Source organism: Sorex fumeus, unplaced genomic scaffold (genome assembly GCF_029834395.1).
Source record: "Sorex fumeus unplaced genomic scaffold, SorFum_2.1 ptg000005l, whole genome shotgun sequence".
In the NCBI taxonomy this organism is placed as follows: Eukaryota; Metazoa; Chordata; class Mammalia; order Eulipotyphla; family Soricidae; genus Sorex; species Sorex fumeus.
In genome coordinates this window covers 5925067-5946602 of record NW_026606062.1, presented here as the reverse complement: position 1 = coordinate 5946602, position 21536 = coordinate 5925067, and the positions used below count along the sequence as shown (strand labels likewise).

Here is a 21536-nt window from a genome sequence, read left to right as displayed (position 1 = left end):
AAACCGTGCTGCAATGAACAGACAAGTGCAGATGTCATTTTTACTATATTTTTTGCCTCTCTGGGATATATTCCCAGAAGTGGTATTGCTGGGTCAAATGGGAGCTCAATTTCTAATTTTTTGAGGATCGTCCATACTGTTTTCCAAAAGGGCTGAACCAGTCAGCATTCCCACCAGCAGTGAAGGAGAGTCCCTTTCTCGCCACATCCACACCAACACCGGTTGTTTTTGTTCTTTTGGGTATGGGTCAGTCTCTTTGGTGTGAGGTGATATCTCATTGTTGTTTTGATCTGCCTCTCCCTGATGATTAGTGATGTAGAGCATTTTTTTCATGTGCATTTTGGCCATTTGGATTTCTTCTTTGAGAAAGGTTCTGTGTATTTCATTGCCCCATTTTCTGATGAGGTTTGATGTTTTCTTTTTGTAGAGTTCAACCAGTGCCTTGTAAATCCTTGATATCAACCCCTTATCAAATAGGTATTGGGTGAATATCCTTTCCCATTCTGTTCATTGTCTTTGAATTCCACTCACTGTGACTTTTGAGGTGAAGAAGCTTCTCAGTTTGAGGTAGTCCCATCTGTTTGTTTCTATTTCCACTTGATTTGCCAGTGGAGTTCAGGACTTAAATATTTCAAAGTATTTAGTCATGAGGATGTTGATGAGTCTCTACTGGTGAGGATGGTGCTGAGGCCATTCCCCTTCTCATTGTTGTTGCACTTTGCAGGGGTGGTAGACACACTTGGTTGTTGTGCTAACATAACTGATGTAGATCCTTGCAGAGTTGGCTGTGGTGCTCCCACACTTGAGTTGGATTTCACAGGAGATCGCACACAAGCAGCCTGTGGGGTGGTGAGGGAATTGATCTCGTGACTTTGTTACCTGCATGGCAGCTGCTGTACCCCTCATCCCAGCCATCCCTGGGTCCTCACTCTGACTGATTGGCGTGGCTGGCAGGTTGGTACTGGTTATTGGTGAGGAGCTGAGCTATTTCCTAACTCTTCTCTTGGGGATTGCTTGAGCTTCCTCATAGTATGGAAGCTGGATTCCAAGATTCACTGTTACTGGAAAACAGCTGCTGGAAGCTACCAGACATTAAACTGTAGACATTAAACTGAAATGAACAGAGGCACTTCATGAAGTGAGAAAGACCAAGTTATTTGCAACTCTCTTTAATTCACAGCAGACCGAACCAGACTAGCCCTGCCCTCTGTAAACTGTTCATTTTTATACCTTTCCAGATTTCTCATGAGATTTTGTTAGCTCTATTGTCTACCCCCTCCTATTTTTTTAAAAAAAATTTTATTGAATCACCGTGAGATAAACCCTTTCAAAACTGTTCTTGATTGGATTTCAGTCATGCAGTGTTCCAACACCCATCTCTCCATTAGTGCACATTTCCCAGCACTAATGTCCCCAGGTTCCCTCCCATCACCCCCACCCCCTGACTGCCTCTATGGCAAGCGTTTTACCTCTCTCTCTCTCTCTCTCTCTCTCTCTTTATCATTTTGGGCATTGTGGTTTGTAATATTGATACTGAAATGTTATCAAGAATATCCCTTACCTACTTTTAACCCTCAGATCTTGTCCAGCATGATTATTCCCAGTATTATTATCATAATAGTCTCTTCTCTATCTTACCTATCCTCAGAGACCACCCCCTCCATTAAAAAAATGTTAAACGTATTCCAGACAAACACCAATTGGATCTTGATGGGGCTAATAAAATCTTGATATTGCAGTGGGAACATATGTACCCCAGAATATGAACAGATACACAGTTTATCTTTGATAGTAAATTTTAATAGTGGTGAGGGAGAAAATTAGGAAAAATTGTTTAAAAAGTGCCCGTTGGGGGATGGGGGAGTGATGTAAATAATGTTGGAGATTATTGTATTCTGGCTAGCCCAAATCTTCTCTTCTATAAAGCCCATCCCAGTTCAGTCTCAACGGTCACACTCACTTGTTCTCTGTTCACACTTTGACTCTTTGGAGTTCTATATCTACATTATGTGCAGCCATTCTAACTCTCTGTCTTCCCTGATGTGGATCTTCCTGGTTGTATTTCTAGGCTATTTACCTAGGGCATTCCTAGAAGCAAAATAGAACAGATTGAATTCAAATGGACTCATGGGAAATTAGGTTTGATCTTTGGGTTCTTCAAGAAATAAATATGGGAGAAGAATTTAATTGTAAGAAGTCTTTTAGGAAATGCTGGAAACACTGATAGGGTACTGAGAAGTGGACAGGTAGAGAGGGGGAACCCACAAAGGAAGTGCCATCCGGGCCCTGGTTGAGGTATGACAATTCTATCCTCTTGGAGAATGGTCTACAATAGAAAAGCCAAATGAAACAAACCCCACTACTTAAAGTTAAATCTGGGACTGAGGAACTGGGTCAGTTGGACTCTTGCTCTTCATCATTTGTTGTTGGTATCTTTCCAGGGATGGTCATTGCACTGCATTTTTCCTCAGTGGTTGGTAATTGCAACACATTTTCCCTCGGTGGCTATGGAAGCTACTTAAGTAGAGAGAGAGGCCAGTACTGGTTGGGATCTCACTGCTTCTCCTGGCCATGGGAAGGCCACAGGCTCAAACTCAAGTACCAACAGCCTCAGCCCTCAGCTTTCTTCTCTTCATCTCCCAAATAGTCAGAAGAGGGAGGCTGGTCTTTGTAAAATGGGGAACGTGACTTTCTTTCTCTGGTGGTTTGGACCACACCTGGAAGTGTTGATGACTTGCTCTCTTCTCAAGGATGATTCTTATCGGTGGTCAGGGCATCATGTGTGGTGATGGGGACTGAACCAGGGTCAGCAGCATGCAAGGCAAGTGACTTGACTGACCTGACTAACTTAATTAACTCTGCTCCCAATAACAGTATTCCTGTTTAGTGAGTTTAGGTCCATGAAGAGAGGAAACCTGCCTATCACTCTCCACACAGTAAGAGCCAGTCTCTGAGTCAGACAGAGGGTTCACGAATGAATGGATGATTAAAGCAGTACTGGGAGTTCAAGATGTGCTCCTTATTGTGTTTCAATCCCAGAGAGGTCTGAACAGGTGTGACTCAAGCTGGTAATGAAAACTGACAAGTGTCAGATGCTCTTTGCCTTTAAAATCTTTCAGAAAAGGGACAATATAGAAGAGGATTTGTTAGGGCTACTTGTTGAACCTTTAGACATTTGGGTGCCAAGTGATCTAAAATTAAATTCAGTGCACACATCCCAGGACAGGCTTTGCCTCCTTGCTTTACCACTCACTGTTAAAGCATTTTCTTGGGGTAAAATGCAGTAAAAAAATATCTTGGTCTTGCTTCAGAATGTCTTGTGACCATGGGGAGTTCTTTCTGCTAGAGGCTGAATTGTACAGCCAATCCCTTTACCCTTCCCCTCTCCTCCTCATCCCAGTGTTGGAAGTCTTAATCTCAAGAGCCTCAGAATGTGACTTTATTTAGAAAAAGGTCTTTGAAAAGGTACATGAATTAAGTGAGGGCTCTAGGATGACATTTAGTCCAATACATGTCCTTAAAGAGAAATTTGGAAGGGCTGGAGGATAGGATGTGATTAGTGCACAAAGCCTGAGCCAGGTTTAATCCCGATTCCATGTGAGCCCCGAGTATTTCCAGACGACGCAACTCTGGATGCCTGTAAGCACCATGCGGGCAGCCCGGGTACTTACTTACTGGCACTGCAGGGCCCAGCAGATGAGCATCCTCTGTCCCTTGCATTGGCTTAGAATTGTTGCTGGGGGCCGCTGGGTCTCCTGACTGTTGCTTGGGGAAACCCCCACCTTAAAGGGAAGTTTGCATTCAGGGACAGAAATATACCCAGGAAAGCAGTGTACCAAGGCAGGGAGAGAAGGTTGTGTGTCTGGAGGGACACATATTCAGGCCAGGAACCCCAGGGATTGTGGAGACCTGGGAGTGAGACGGAGATCTCTCCCCTAGGGGAGCTCTGCTGAGATTTCTATTTCACTTCTAACTCCGCATTTCTGTGCTTTCAAGCAGCCCTGGGTTGGGTCATTTTTAAAGAAATGGTGAACATTTTCCTTTTCCTTTTCTTTTGACAAAAACATTTTGAAATACTGTCCTATTCCTCTGTTTGCCTCTTCTTTCTGCTCTATTCTTCTGGTGGTGCTTAGGAAACCATATTGTACTAGGAATCCTAACAGGGTTGGCCAGAGGTTAGGTAAGAGTCATAACCCCTGGACTCTCTCACAGGCCCTGTGTCTGCTTTCTCATCCATGTTGCTTTGCTTAATAGCACACACTTGTCTGTGATGTTCCCTTGGGTTAGAAAGGACCTTCCATGGGCCACTGAGATAGCACAGGGAGTGAGGCACTTGCATTTGTATACAACTGACTCTGTGACCCTGATTCTATCCCTGGGACCAAATGTGCCCTGAGCACAGAACCAGAAGCACTGAACACTTCCAGATGTGGATTCCCTCCACACACACACACACAACACACACACACACACACACACACACACACACACACACACTTTACAAGTCATCTTCCCATAGAACTGCAGGCACAGAGGCCTTTCCTTCCAAGGAAAATCATGTGATGTCAGTGGATCTAAATGTCACCATTCATCACGGTTCTCAGGGCTAAGGGCTGGCAGCATCCCTCCAGAGAGCTGGACATCTGTCTGGTTCTGAACTCGAGCCTGATCTCATTGTCAAGGTGACTCTCCAGAGTGGGAGAGTCTAGCTGATGGTCGGGGTGATGGCACATAGTCAAGGAAGAGAAGGAGCGAGGCAAAATGAGGAACATGTCACTTGCATATAGGTTGAGTTTGAAGGATTCACTTTTGGGGGGACTGTACAAGCAGTACTCATGGTGCCCGGGGCCACTGTGGGCAATATGCAGAGGATGCAATGCTCAGGTCTGAGACTATGATGCCATTAGGAGAGTGGCCGGGTCCCCCTGGTCATGTTGGTGGGTTTTCCAGGGCCACACCTGGCAGTGCTCAGGAGGCCCCGCGGTGCCATGGTTTGAACCCAGAGTCACTCCAACCCCAGTTCTATCTCTCTGGCCTGCCGGCATTGCTTTTAAATTCCAAGAATGTTGCTTTTCTTTAATCAACCAATTCAGTTCTTGAACCTGTCAGGTAGTTGCTAGGGCCTGGGTCCACAAAGAACAGTCAATATATAAATGAAACGTTTGGCACTGCAGGAGGTTCACAAGGCAGGCAAAAAGCTGAGATATGAGTTGTACATGAGGGGTGTCAGGAGAGTTATTCAGGTGAGAATCTAGTTGAGAGGAATGCCAGTGAAATGTCAGAGTTGCTGTCTCCTTTGGCGTGGATGAATATTTACATTTTATAGACTCTACACCTCCTGTGCTAGGAGTGCCAAGTGATTCCAGGGAATGAACTCAGGGTCTTTCTACACATGCCAGCTATATGCCATGCCGCGTGAACTATCTCCTGAGATGAATTTCTGACTCTTCACTTATTGAAGGGTTGGAGCGATAGCACAGTGGGTAGGGCTTTTGCCTTGCATGCGGCCAACCCGGCCGACCCGGGTTTGATTCCTCCGCCCCTCTCTGAGAGCCTGACAAGCTACCTAGAGTATCTCACCCACATGGCAGAGCCTGGCAAGCTACCCTTGACGTATTCGATATGCCAAACACAGTAAACAAGTCTCACAATGGAGACGTTACTGGTGCCTGCTTTGAGCATATTGATGAACAACAGGAGGACAGTGCTAACCAGTGCTAACCAGTTTTTGAAATGATATCGTTCCATTAAATTAGAGAAATATTACAGGGGAGAGAGAGAGGAGAGAAGAGAGAGAGAAGAGTGGAGAAAAACGAAGGAGAAAGGAGAAAGAGGAGAGAGAGAGGGAGAGAGAGAGAGCGAGACAGACAGACAGACAGAAAGACAGAAAGGTGTCCAAGAGAGAACCTGTGCTTCTCCAGAGGGGAGAAAATCAGGTACACATCTCAGGTTGAGAAGTGGGTTACCCCGAGATAGAGTATGTGCCATTGACTCTTTTATAATGAAATATCCCCTAGAGGTATCATGTCCAGCCAATGCTTTCTCCATGCTCTGCAGGTGACTTTGCAGCACAGTGCACTCACTGTGTCCTGATGAGAAAGAACCTGGACACGTTACCTTCCAGACCCTGGGGAGGCCCGTGGACGTTATTTTTAGTTTCCTTCCAACTGCCAAAATACTGTTAAATCCTTCATGAACTAAAATAGTTCTGCGGAGAACGTTTGTCTTGCAAAAGTGAAGTGAAGTGAACCCAAATGTGTGTGGTCATCAGTATGACAGGTCTCTGCTCTGTCCCGGAGTGTTCTACACTGCTGCAAGATATGGTCTGGGTGTATTCACAAGAACCCAGCAAAGTTCCTGGGGGAATGTGAGACGCAGCCTGAGAAATCTTAAGTGGTCCTGAGTGAGGATGATCCCTGAGTGCAGAGCCAGGAGTATGTCCTGGGCACCTTGGGCTGTGGCCTCCTCAGCACCAATTTTCACTGGATTTGATTTCCAAATCTTAACCTTTTTTTTTTTTTTTTGGTCTGCCTTGCTTTGATTCTTTAATTTCTTTTTGCTTATTTGTTTTTGTTTTGGCTCACACCTGGTAGTGCTTAGGGATTACTCCTGCTGGAGCGATAGCACAGCAGTAGGGCATTTGCCTTGCATGCGGCCAACTGGGCTGCCCCAGGTTCGATTCTTCTGCCCCTCTCGGAGAGCCCAGCAAGCTACCGAGAGTATTTTGCCCACGTGGCAAAGCCTGCAAGCTACCCGTGACGTATTCTATATGCCAAACATAGTAACTGGTGCCCACTCGAGCAAATTGATGAACAACTGGAGGACAGTGCAGTACAGAGCAGTGCCAAGGATCGAACCCAGGTTGGCTGTTCAGCTGTATGCAAGGCAAATGCTTTATATGCTGCATTATTGCTCCAGCCCTATCATTCTTTGAAAAGTTTGTGTACAGTTTCGTTTTTCTTTTATGCTTCATGCTCCCAGTACTTTAACCGAAGAGAAGGATTCAGTGCTGCTTCTTCGTGGCTTCTGCCTTGGCTCAGATTTCTTTCTTTCTTCCTTTCTCTCTTCCGTTCTCTCTTTCTTTCTCTCTTCTGTTCTCTCTTCTTTCTTTCTTTCTTTCTTTCTTTCTTTCTTTCTTTCTTTCTCTTTTTTCTTTCCCTTTCTTTCTTTCTTTCTCTCTTTTTTCTTTCCCTTTCTTTCTTTCTTTCTTTCTTTCTTTCTTTCTTTCTTTCTTTCTTTCTCTCTCTTCTTTCTCTCTCTTTCTTTCTTTCTTTCTTTCTTTCTTTCTTTCTTTCTTTCTTTCTCTCTTCTTTCTCTCTCCTGCCTCCCTCCCTCCCTCCCTCCCTCCCTCCCTCCCTCCCCTCCTCTCCCCTCCCTCCCTCCCCTCCTCTCCCCTCCCTCCCTCCTCTCCCCCCCCTCCCTCCCTCCCTCCCTCCCTCCTTCCCTCCCTCCCTTCCTTCCTTCCTGCCTTCCTTCCTTCCTTCCTTCCTTCCTTCCTTCCTTCCTTCCTTTTTGTTGTGACTGTAGGGATCCCACATAATGCTCAGAAATCTGAGGCTACTCTAGGTCTACATCTAGGCCTCCAGATGTGGACCCCCAAACACATACACACACAGACACACACACTCACACACACCATATCCCTAGCAGTGGTCCAGGAGTCCTGTAAGCCAGGGGTCATCTGTGTCCTTGCACATATAGGCCCCTCTCTTGAGTCCTGAGCTCTCCGCTGTCTTTGCTCAGGGGTTTCTTAAGGCCTTTGTGCTTGACTCATGCTCACCTCCAAAAACATCTCCTCAGGGTAAGCTTCATCTGCAGTTTAATTACTTAGAATTCTCATTAAGGTTTGTCTAAAATTAATCAGGTCACTTTTTTTTAAGTGGCAGGGAATGAAAATTACCAGAGAGCTGAAGAAAATAAAAAAAACTGCTGGCAGTTGTCAGCCGAAACTGGGTGTTTCTGCTTATGTACGTGTGCTTCTAGGCATCTGTAAATGGTTGTCTAAGCTTCAATGGCACAAGTAGGGAGGGAAGAGAATAAAGATAATTTGCCTGTCTGTGTACACTCCCAGTTAGTCTTCTAGGTATTTAATGGAATCACAGGGGATGTGTCTCAGGTAATAGTGAAGTTGGTTTTCGTACAAAGATGTCTTGGAATGAATGTTCCCTGTTGTTTTCAGAATGTTTTTGGAAACGAGATAATTGTGTAAAATGGCTGGCTTTTAATGGCAGTTGAGGTTCTCTCTCTGTCTCTGTTTCTCACACACATACACACTTGTACACAATCTTTATTATTGTCCTACCTTACATCAAATCAGTCATATATTCAGACTCATAATTGAATAGAGGGATTTATGATTTGGGGGTTTAGGGGGCCACAGCCAAAAATTTTCAGGAGATACACCTGACTCTGCACTCAGGAATTACTCCTGATAATCCTTGGGATCATATGGGATGCCAGAGATCAAATCCCGGTTGACCACAGGCAAGGCAAATACCCTATCCCAAATTCTACTGCTCTGACCTGGGAATTTGTGATTCTTGTGGTACTTACTTCTTGACCTGCCTTGTACTGTTTACTACAAAGCCAGGTCCTTTATGCACCTGTGAAAGTGAGGCATCAGGTGCCTTATGAGCTTTATCAGGTACATGGAAGTGACCTGGCTTGGCCTGGGAACAGTCTGCCTTCCCATGGCTGGAATTTGCACTTGTGTGTCTTTGATGCCTACAGCTTGAGGCGACTGTGGACACAAGTCACTTCATTTCTGTGAAATGAAGGAGTTGCTTTAGGTCATTTCTGGGGCGTTCACTACTCCTATGGCTAATATTTTGTATTTCTGGGTCGTTCCTCCAACAATTTCCTGCGTTAAGTTTCCACATTTGTTGGGCAGAGAGCATTGTGCCAGTATGTCAGTAGAAGGAGATATCTGAGAATAAGGAAAGCTGATAAGAGCGGAAGCACTAGCAGACCCCATACATGCAGTCTTTGAGCTGCATTGGAGGAAAAGGAAATACTAGATAATGCTGACATGTACATCATAGCCTTTTTCTATTGCAGCACAAAACATTCTTTAGTGAACTTATATTTGAGTTGAATAGCAAAATGAATTTGGGGCTTTGGGAGAGAAAGCACACATTTTGGGAGAGAAAGAGCACGTTTCTAGCATGTGGAAGGACTTTCGCTCTCTTCGCACTGCACAGTCCCCTGAGCATTGCTGGGTGTCTCCTGGTGGTCTTTGAACACCTCACTGCTGGGCCTGAGCACTGAGCCACTAGGTCTGGATCTCTAGATTGGTGGTGGCCCTGGAACTCCTGTGCATTGCTGGGTTGGTGATTTAAAAAGTATGACTCTGGGGGGCAGGGTGATGGTACAGTAGATGGGGTATATGACCTTGCAGGCAGCTGACATATGTTTCCTGGCACTCCTTATAGTCCTCCGAGCCCTTCCAGGAGTGATACTTGAGCACAGAGCCAGGAGTAAGCCCTGAGCACAGTTGGGTATGGTTCTCTTTACCAAATATACAAAGCCAATTATTTTTGAGCATAACTATGACTTCTGCTTTCTACCTAAGATGTGGACAGTTGGAAAGCACATAGCTTTCATCCTACCAGCAAGAAAAGGCAACATGACTTAAATAAATACCCTAATTTCTCTCGAACACACCCAAGAGTCAGGATCATAGCTCATCTGAGTAACCTGCAGTCTACAGGAAAACAAGCCCTCAAAGAAAGATCACATAGAAGTTCTGACTCATCTATTGTAGAAAAAGTTTTCAAAAACTTTAGCTAATATTCTTAATACATTTCTAAAGATTAGTCATGGGCTAATGCAAGAGTATAGGACCCGTGGATATGATATACCCAAAATGGAGATTCATACTGACTCCTAGGCACTTCTAAATAGGCCACCTTTAGGGCTCATGAGAAAGACTGAGAACTGGACTAGAGGACTGAGCAAGTGTCCTGTGATGATTTTTTTGTGTGTGAGGAGGAAGTTATGATGATCCCTTCAAAGTTGCTGATTTCTTCTCCCCTAAGAAATCCAAGATTTCACAGCTTAACAAATATGTTGCTTTTAGGATAGAGGTGAAGACTTAACAAACAAGCCAAAAAGTTCTCTATCTGGAATGAGCTTTCTCATCCCTTGGCAAAGTTAAGTACCCAGACAAAGACTGACTTCTAGGACTATACAACTCAAGACCTGCCAAAGATGGAGGTGGGATATCCCTTCTCTGGGCTCCCCATGTCCCACCTCTACTCCTTGGCTGGAAGCTTCTAGTATCAAACCATATTGGCCCATCCTTGAGACAGGGAGACAGAGAGGAGAGACCCTTTCTGCATGCTGTATGAACTGAGACTCTGAATGCTGATGGTAGAACAGGAATATTGAGTCATACTTAAGCAAACCAGATCCCACCCTAAAGACAAAGGGATGCTTGAAAAATGAAAATCTGGGATACCTCAGATGAATAACTCATTATAATATCCTACTGCAAGCCAGATTGTATCCAGAATAAGAGTGACTTCTCATATCATTCTGAGGTCCAAAATGGGATGAGGTCAGTTTTAGGTATCAGAACTATTTACTTTGGACTTTACCATCATGACGTTCAGAGTTCAGTTCAAAACACATGCTCAGCCATCCCTGGACCACTCCAGCACCAGAGTCTGCCATCCAACTTTCAGACGCCATGAATTGAGTGTCGCTGGGAACAGCACCTGGGCCTCTGAGAGCTGTTTTGGAGGCTCTCCTGCTCTAACCCCCGCCCCCCACCTCACTACAACCCCCGCACCCCCCCTACACACACATAAGACATTCAGAGAAAAATAAGCCATTGTGAGATAACAAGACCATGAACAGAACCAGATTCTGAGGTGACTCAGATTTGTACTTTAAATGAACTGTGATTAGCATATCAAAAACACAAGGGGAGGAATGTGGAAAGGAAGCATGAACATTTAAATTTCAGCAAGGAGATAGAAATGATAAGAAATAATGAAATGCAACTGCTGTGCAAAACAAGAATAAGAGCAAAACAACAGTAGAGTGAGAGATGAAGAGGGCGTTCCATGAGTTCACCAAGAAGTTAAAAGCAGCTAGGGGAAGGGTTAGTGAACTTGAAGGCAGGCCACTAGAAGCATCCTAAACGGAACCCCAGAGAGAGAAGGGAAAGGGAGGGAAAGTACCACAGAATATGCAGAATCTATGGAACAATATCAGAGTAGCTGATATTCATCATTGAAACCCTAAATGGATAAAATAGAGCATTAGGTGCATACAGATCATATAGGGGGGTAAGCTGCTTGCCTTGCATGCGACCAACCCTACCTAGGACGATCCTTAGCATAACATGCAGTCCTGCACAGACATTCAGGAAGGATCCCTGAGTGCAGAGTCAGGAATAAGCACAGAACACAGTATGTGTGGCTCCCAAACAAAATAAAACGAGAAAATCATAGCAACAAAAAAAATATTAATGGCTGAAAATTTTCTCAATATAACAAAAGATACCAAATTACTGTTCTGTAGATTCAAGAGGCCAAGAGAATCTTAAAGAGGGCTAAAAAGTACATTTATATCCAACATACTCAGTCAATTGGAAAATCAAAAAATTTGAGAGCAACCAGAGGGAAAAACATATATTTTAAAGGAATAAAAATAAGATTTTATGATAGAGTTTGTGGGCTGGAGCGATAGCACAGCAGGTAGGGTGTTTGCCTTACATGCTGCCATCCTGGTAGAGCAAAGTTCGATTCCTCCTCCCCTCTAGGAGAGCCTGGCAAGCTACTGAGAGTATCTTGCCTTCACGGCAAAGCCTGGCAAGCTACCCGTGACATATTCGATATGCCAAACACAGTAACAAGTCTCACAATGGCGACGTTACTGGGCCCGCTCGAGTAAATCAATGAACAATGGGAGGACAGTGCTACAGGGCAGTGCAGATAGAGTTTGTAAGTACTAAAATGCAGTTTTGTACTGTCTTAACTCTGTTTAATTAATTTATTTTTGTGTGTGTGTTTTGGGCCACTGTGCTCAGGGATCACTCCTGGCAGTGGTTGGGGGAACTAACCCTGGTCAGTCACATTCAAAGCAAGAGCTTTACCTGTTGTATTATCTCGCTGGCCCATTTTACCTTTTTAATGTGTTGGGAATTGAAACCAGGACCTCACACATGGAAGTATGTGCTCTACAACTGAGCTACATTTTCATCCCAGCCTAATATCTTAAAGGTGGTAAATTACCAGTTAGTTTTAATGGGCAGTCAATGAAAATGCACAAGTAAATTTCAACAATAATCAAAAACTAACAAGTAATTTTAATCCTTAATAAATGAATAAATCATTTTTTCTAATGCTTTTTACTAAGATACCTTTGCTGGGAATTTTTATTCTGAATGAATGTTTTATCCACTAAATATATTTTTCACATGTATTGAAATGATGTAAGTATTTTGATTTTTTTTTATTATGGTGAATTATATCTATTGTTAAATACTGAGCCAACCTTGCATTCCTGAGATAAGTTACACTTGACTTTGCTTTTGGAAATATTGTTGGATTCACTTTGCCAATAATTTGTTTATATATTCTTGCATTGCAAGGGGTATTGATTTGCAGTTTTCTTTTTATCCAGTATCTTTGTTTTAATTGGCTGAAATACTTTTCAATTTTTGAAAAGAGCTTGTATGTAAATTGGTATCACTGATATTATGGCGGTAGTGATATTATTGGTATTGAGATATGTAGATTAGTTCTTCAGTTTATAGAAACATTTTTCTTCTGTTGCTCTAACTTCTAGTTCAGTATTTCTTTCTATAGCAAAATGGTTGTTAATTGCATCCATGTACTTTTAACCCATAAAATTATAATTTTAATCTCTAAAAATTAGATTTGGACCATTTTTATATCTTCACAGTCCCTACTAAACTTTTGAAATACAGTTGGAATATATAGATACAATTGGAATATAGAGATATTCTATCTCTATTTTAAACAGAGACACAGTTGTAAAAATGTAGCCCTGATAACTCATTAAAAACTTATAGTTGTGGGTGGGTCTTGGTTAATTAATTTGTCACCTATGCATTCTATTATCCTGCCTCTATTCATATCTGGTGAGTTTTTGTTGGATGTCAGGTATTTGTATTTTATCTCATTGGTTGTCAGTTTTATATTCCTATAAATATTCTTTAACTCTTCAATGTATAATTTTGATAAATTAATCTGAAGAACTGATTCCTTTAGAGATTTGCAGGTGGATTCAAATTGACGTTTAGTCACATGCTTATTATTCCTCAACACTGAAACTAGGCCTTCTTGCATATTCTACACTATGCCCTAGGACTCACCTGTTTTTCCATTCTGGTGGGAAGGAGCAGCAGCTCTGATCACTGATCCGATGTGAAAATCAACACCCCAGTCTCTAATCCCTGAACTGATTCTTTTCCAGGCTTGTTAGTTTCCTTTCATTTGTACTCTGCTTTCCATTCAGCTTCATATTAGAGACTCTTCACAGGTTTCCTGAGTTCTCTATGCATATCTCTTTTTTCTCTCTCTTTCTCTCCCTACTCTTTCATCTCTGTCTTTTAGTCTCCTAGACCCTATATCTATTCTTGTTTGCAGCCTGAAAACTGTCTAAAGATCACAAATGGATAGTAGCAATATAGTTTACTTCACTTACCTCTTTCAGGAGAACTGTTCCTTCTTGACTGAGATCCTGTATGTTACCAACTATTATTACACAATTGTCTTTCTGGCTTATTTGGTTCTTTTAAGCAGAAGAAGCCATTTGGTTCCTACTGGTTCCCCTTGATTGAAATTAAAAGTCAAATAAATAGATTGATCTTTAGAGATTGAACTAAATTCAGTGCAAATAAACACATAAAAGGGGGCATGTGAGACAACTTACCCACAGAAGACATATCCTAACTACTTATTTCTACCCTATACTTAAGTTGACATCTATATCACACACTCTTATTGAATTTTTACGATTTCAACATAGGTATGAGTTAACTCAGTTGTGTTTGAATTTTTTAATGAGTGGGTGGAATTTTTTTCCGGCTCTCCTAGCATTTGTCATTTGGAGACAATTGCAAATTTACCTGTGTATAAGAGGCAAACAAGCTGTGTATAGGAGAGACATTGTGAGGTATAATGTGACTATTAAAACTGTCACTGATATTTACTATGAAGAGGAAGTTGGCAGTTGGGAAAATGAGGAAGTAGGTGAATTGCAGAGAATGCCTTGTGTTCTAGGGAGTGGTACCAAGTAGCTGGAGCTAATCCTTGCTGTTAAGTAGTGGAAGCTGCCCTGGCTGGTCTTCTGATCTTTCAAGAGGGTGGAAATGCAAAACTCAGCAATATATTTAACACAGACATGCAGTACTACTTCAAATTTGATTTTGAAGCAGTTTGTGCATCAGTTAAAACTTAATGGACCAATAGCTTTCAAGCTGAGTTCAACAGTAAATTGTTGAACTGAACATAGAAGAGAACGTTATTATGTAAGTGAGCAAGACAAGCACATAGGAATGTATGTGTGAGATCAGAAATGTGTTACATATCTGTGTGTTCATGCATACATATGCACACACACTGATACACAGTGCCCCGAATAAGCCTTTCACAAGCTCAATAGCCTTAGAAGACATTCCGGGTACTCCGTGGACAGTTATTTTTGTGACTTTCCCACATAATCTCTTTAGAGAATGTGTGATGTTCAAAAGAAGTGCTTCTATAATTAAGGCTGCATGAATAAATATGGGGGTGTAAACAGTATTTTCAGTTAGTTTAAAAATAACTATCACTTTAATAGATATATGCAGTCTTTAAATATATGTGTGTCTAGATATAGGCCTTCAAAATAAAACTAGAACTCTTGAATTAGGCACTTACTTAAGTAATTAGCATTAAGAAGGTCAATGTCAAATGGGTATAGATTTTCCTACAACAGGCAAGCATAAATTGAATTGAAATTAATCTTTGAGGGCTGGAGAGATAGTATAGTGGGTAGGTTACTTACAATGCTGCTGACCCAGATGTGACCCCTGGCATCACATATGATTCCAAAAGCACGGCCAAGGAGTGATCTCTGAGCACTGCTGGTGTAGCCACAGAACAAAGCAAAATTAATCTTTGAAGCCTGCTAGATTTGGGGTGATTATCTAGTCCTGCTTTACTTTTTAAAAGAACACACAAACAACAGAACACTTTGTATCAAAATATGCTTAAATGAATTTAAGTAAATGTTACTCATATACTTTCCCTATATATTGCCTCTTATTTATTCATCTACTTCTCTAAGTCATATACACATTATTTTCTATTTTACATAGCAGAAGCATTTTTCTTGCTTTTATGTACTTGTGTGAAAATGCCAGAATAAACATTAAGAATAGAAATCTAAGAATTTGCATTAAAATGATAAATGAAGATCTTACAAAAGGTCAAGGCAGAGTGTTACAATTATTTCTTTTCTCATGTTTGGGAGCTGAGTAGACCTTTATAAAAGTATCAGTAATATAAGTTGTAAGCAAACCACAGCTGATTTCTATTATTTTTAACAAACCCCCACGTAGTAAAATAATATGTGATTATGAATGAATGAATTGGAGACAATTGCAAATTTAAGTGTGTATAAGTGTGCTTAAGAGTCCTACTAATTTTTGCACACTTATATAAATGAACAATTGTTTGGAGTACCCACAGTTTCCATTAATTGGATTCACCCACTTGTTCCTTGTGGATCTCAAAGGAGAACATTTGTCCTGCTTCTGAAGCTTGATTAGGGCATTACTGAATCAGTAATTTGCAAGTTAAAACTGACCATAATAGTCATTCCTCAAGACATAATAGTCAGTCCTCAAGATGCAAGGATGAACCAACGATTAAAACCTTAATGCCTTTCCCTTTAATTTGAGGGACAACTGTTTCAATTATTTTAGAAAAAGGGGAAGTGAGATTTGCCTTCCAAAGATGCTTTATAGTTTAGAATCAGAATCAATACAAAGGTGAGATACACCCAATTTGAATTGGTAAAATATGTAAATTCTCGACTGCTAAACTGTCAGAGATTAATGTCTGAATAGGAGTAGAAAGTGCCAACTGTAAAATTATACAGGGCATAGCGATTACCCCATTCGCATAATGGGGCTTGATTTAGAGGCTCTATTTTAGGATAACACATAAAGCACAAGACGCAGAAAGCTGAGCTTTGTTTAATTTGTCTGGGGCAATGCCCTAATTTTCTGCAACGCTTTTCACTCCCCTTCTTTAAGAATGAATACCACATTTTCCATGTGGAACCATATGCATCTTTCATTTGGGAATAGTAGCTTTTCCAAGCTCCTCTCTTAGCTTCTTCTTTAGTTGTCTTCCTCTAAGACCACTTCACTGGGTTAAGTTATTGTAGATTGTGTTGTTTTTTAGTGTACTAGTTTTTGCAAAGAACAAGCAATGTATTAGTCTGGGGGAGGGTGGATCAACACTTGTTGCTTCTCAGAGCTTACTCTTGGCTCTGTCCATAGGGATCCTGGCAGTGCTCAGGGGACCATATGCAATGCTGAGATAGAATTAGGTCAGTTGTATACAAGGCAAGTGACTTACCTCCTGTACTCTCTCTCTCTCTCTAACCCAAAATTGTCATTCATAATATGGATTTACATAGTATTTAATTAATTTATTTATTTATGGGGGGGGCTATACCTGGCAGTGCTCAGGGCTTATTTTTGGCTCTGTGCTGAGATATCACTTATGGGCAGGCTTAGGAACCATTTGAGATTCTGGGGATTGAACCAGGTTGGCTGCATATAAGACAATAGCCCTACCCTCTAATGTCTCTACACCTCCCCATATCATAGTATTTTAAAATTTACAGATGAGAACGCTGAGGTCCAGGAAATACAAGAGCATATAGTTCAGATGACAGCCCATGCTATACAATGAATATCAGGATCCTTACTCTTTACCAAAAGCTTTTGCCACATGAATTAAACGTCACTGTAGAAACAGTCTTTGGGGAGATATCTCTGGAGTTGAAGAATCCCTCCCAGTTTTTTTGGCAGTTGCTCAATGGGCTTAGATATGAATAACATGAAGACTCTAATACCTTTGTTACAGTGCTGTTTGAACTTTGTCATGAAGACTCAGCCTGCTCAAAAAATTCATTGCAAGATTTGCTTTCTCAAAAGACACCCTTCATTTTTTTGCAATTTAGCATCCATGGAGTCCTTTGAGATTGTTCATTGGTGGATTTATGTCATTTTCACAGGTGATTTTTCAGAAAAAAAGCAATTTGTATTGGCAAGGCCCTTTCAATGATGGGAACCAGACACTTAGCTCAGATTCTCTAAAGAATAAAGACCCTGTATTGGTTCTTATTCTCTGTAATAAATTCATGGGTGGGTCTGAGTTATTCAAGCTGATGCCAGGTGCTCAGCAATGTTGTCTCTCCTTTGCCCATTCCTGCTTGTCTTGGAGTAGACTTATGCCTAGACTGACCATGATGGCAAATGGGAAAGGAGCTTAGTCACAGCTCGGGGTCCTGGACTTGTGACCCTGTAATGTCAGTCTTCTGGAAGAGTCTGCTCAGCCAACCTTGAGTTTCCTCTAAACCCATGTCTTTGGTGACTGGCATGTGAGCTGCCGATGGCCTGGTCTGTGTCACACTCTTTCCCAATGTCAGGGGACTAGCAACTCCACCCACCCTGCCAAGCAGCAGAGTGTAATGAAATTGCCCAAGGAAAAGAGCACAAGAGTGTTCTCAGAAATAGCTCTAGGATCACACGGCTGCCACCAAAGATTTATAAAGAGCAGCGGAAAAGTGTTAATTTTCTATTATATGAGGTATTACTCTGCACTCGGTGACTCATCCTTTAAGACACATTTTATTTCCCTCTTTGCCTTCATCTTCGCACAGTGGGCAAAGAAGGACAACCTATGTGAATGAAGAAAATAAAAAGCTCTAGTTAAGAAAGGAATCATTGTCTGAATTTTACTTTCAGGTATGAGTTCTGCCTGTCTTTCTAGCTGCCTCACGCCTCATGTAGATTTTCACTTATCCTTTGTTAATAGAGCTGGCCTGCTGGGAGAAACCCTCCCACAGAGACTGATGTTTTGTATCTGTTCCACAACAGCTGGATGAAGGTACTATAGCGCTTTGTGGAATAAACGGGCAGCTGGGCCTACACCTGCAGGTGCCAATGCAGAGGTTCTGAGGCATGAGATAGTTAAGGGCTCCAGACACCCCGTTTTGAAGGGAGACTTGGAATCCCTTCCCATTCCTCTCCCTAATTTGGGCCTTAACATCTTTCTTTGACTTAGCTTCATGGCCAAGGGATCAAGAAGGCCTTAGGCATCCTAGCTGCTTCCAGTCTGTGTGAGCTCAGTGACTGACTGATCTGTAGCTGCGAACCTTGGTTCAGTGCTAATGACCATGGGGACAGGGGTACGATCTCAGCATGCAGGCAGTGACCCTCGGGATAGTAGGGCCATCTCTAGGGCTATCTTCTTTTTTTTTTCTTTTTGGGTCACACCCGGCGATGCTCAGGGGTTACTCCTGGCTCATGCACTCAGGAATCAGGCCTGGCGGTGCTCGGGGGACCATATGGGATGCTGGGAATTGAACCTGTGTTGGCCATGTTGGCGGCATGCAAGGCGAACGCCCTACCCGCTGTGCTATTGCTCCAGCCCCTCTAGGGCCATCTTCTGGAGCTCAAACTCTGTTTGGAATCAGGCTGGGCTGAGCTGTGGTTTCATATACCCCTTAGAAAATTCCTCCAGCATGACAGATGTGCGACTGTATCCCCACTTCCCACTTCTTCTCACCTCACCATTTTATTTTTTACCACACCGGCAGTGCTCAGAGTTTACTCCTGGGCTCTGTGTCAGGGATCATTCCTGACAGGACTTGGGAGACCATCTGGGGTCCTAAGGATTGGACTCAGGTGGCCCACAAGTAAAGCAATTGCCTTAGCTGCTGTCATAGGACTCCATCCCATCATCTTATCTTCTGAGCCCCTCCACTATTTGTTGTTTTCATTGTATGGCCCCACTTGCTTTGCCACAGAGACAAACTAACCTTTGCACACTCAAGTTTTTGTTCTATCTGGCCGTGCTCAGGGATCACTCCTGGTGGTGCTCAGGCATCTCTTTGTGGTGCCATGGATTGAGCCAGGATCTGCCATGCACAAGACAAGGACCTTAACACTTTACTATACCTAACACCTCTCTCTTATATTATTATTATTATTATTTGCTGGAGCAATAGCACAGTGGGTAAGGTGTTTACTACTCTGCAGCTGCTCTCTTACCCCAAACCCCGTACTTCAGTGGGACTAGAATCACTAGGAGAAGATTCCGGATGAATATGAAGAATTTGACCTTACATTCAAACAAAACATTAGGAGTGAATACTTCATGGGAAATGGGAGGACAAGTTTCTCTTTCATCTAAAAATATATTCGTGGGGCCAGAGTGATATAGTACAGCGAGTAGGGCATTTGCCTTGCACAAGGCCAACCGGATTCAATTCCAGGCATCCCATATGGTCTCCTGAGCACTGCCATGAGTAATTCCTGAGTGCAGAGTTAGGAGTAACCCCCGAGCATCACTGGGTGTGATCCAAAAAAAGCAAAATATAATAATAATAGCACTGTCCTCCTGTTATTCATCGATTTGCTCGAGCAGGCACCAGTAACATCTCCATTGTGAAACTTGTTGTTACTGTTTTTTGGCATATCAGATATGTCATGGGTAGCTTGCCAGGCTCTGCCATGTGGGCAGGATACTCTCGGTACCTTGCCGGGCTCTCCGAGAGAGGCGGAGGATTCGAACCCCGGTTGGCCACGTGCAAGGCAAACACCCTACCCGCTCTGCTATTGCTCCAGCCAATAATAATAATAATAATAATAATAAATCAGAAAGAGGTATTAGGTATAGTAAGGAGTTAAGGTCCTTGTTTTGTGCATGGCTGATCCTGGTTCAATCCATGGCACCACACAGAGATGCCTGAGCACCGCCAGGAGTGATCCCTGAGCATGACCAGATAGAACCCGAACCTTTCTCTTCCTCCTCCCCCGCTCCCTGCATTCCCCAAAAAAACAAACCAAAACCCTAAAAAGGTATCAGAGTGGGTAAGTTTTCATCCTAAAAAAGGGACGATGTCAGTGTTAAGTTCCAGAGACAGACATTGAGAAAATGTGCTATTTCTTCCACGAACCTCCTTTTTAGAATCTTAGAGCTTTTTCTCTATTTCAGAGTCATAGAGCTTTTTTTTTCCCAAATCTTTGTTATGTAAGGATATTTTATATATATTATATATATTTGGGCTGGAGTGATAGCACAGCGGGTAGGGCATTTGCCTTGCACGCGGCCAACACAGCGACCTGGGTTCAATTCCTCTGCCCCTCTCAGAGAACCTGGCAAGCTACCGAGAGTATCCTGCCCTGACGGCAAAGCCTGGCAAGCTACCCATGACGTATTTGGTGTGCCAAACGCAGTAACAACAAGTCTCACAATGGAGATGTTACTGGGCCTGCTAAAGCAAATTGATGCACAACAGGAGGACAGTGCTACAGTGGTATATATATATATATATGTATATATATATATATATATACACACACACACATACTTATGTATATACGTATGTATGTTATATGCATATACACAAGCTACACACATATTATATATATGTTAAACGTTTAGGATGCTACCATAAATTTCCAGGTATTGTCTTATTTTACAATGCCCACCTGAAATTTAACTGTAAGAGCAGGGTCATTTAAATTGCACAATTTGCACTTGCAAGTGTATTTGTGCTCCTGAATTTTGTTCTACCAGAACAGAGCAAATACTTTACAAAATGAATTCACTTGTTTTTCCTTGGCTTCTCAAACATGCACCTTTTTTGACATCTGACCTTGGGTTGACTGATTAGTACAGAGGAACATGTTTTCCCTGCCTTTCCCTTTCCTGAAAGTGTGTTTTCACTTCCAGTACAGTGATTGCTCAATGAAGAATAGTCATTGCAAATGAATGGGTATGACCTGGTTCTTCCAACAGTCATGCTTCTTAGCATACAATGGGCCTCTTTTTCTGCATTGGAAGGATATTCTCATTCAAATAGGTGGGCACTGGGGGCTGTTCTTGTGCTGAATCCTAAACTCTGCAGGCTTACCTGGTACTCACTTTGTATCTTGATGATGGAACTTCTAATGAGGGAATCCAAATATTTTGCCTGTCTTTTCTACTTCCCTATGTGCTTCACTGTCCATTTGGACTTACTTTACCGAACACAAGTTCAGAGATAAGCATTGATGAATTGAAGATGGTATCATTAAACCAAGAACATTAAATTATGCATAAAGCAAGGGGTAATGTCTCATCATGGCACAGTATAGCCAGCCCAACATGTGTGTGTCCACATACATGCATGCACCTACTATTTAAGATAATGGTGAAGAGGGTGAGGGTAGGGAGATTTTCCTCCTAAGGTAGCCTTTTATGACACTCCTTCAAAAGTTCTGGAAGCAA

At 42.3% G+C, this 21536-nt stretch overlaps 1 protein-coding gene across 2 annotated transcripts in view; it reads left to right on the top strand.

Moving 5' to 3' along the window:
* PID1 (phosphotyrosine interaction domain containing 1) overlaps positions 1–21536 on the top strand; it is a 288088-nt gene that overhangs the window by 101122 nt on the left and 165430 nt on the right. The window lies entirely within an intron of this gene.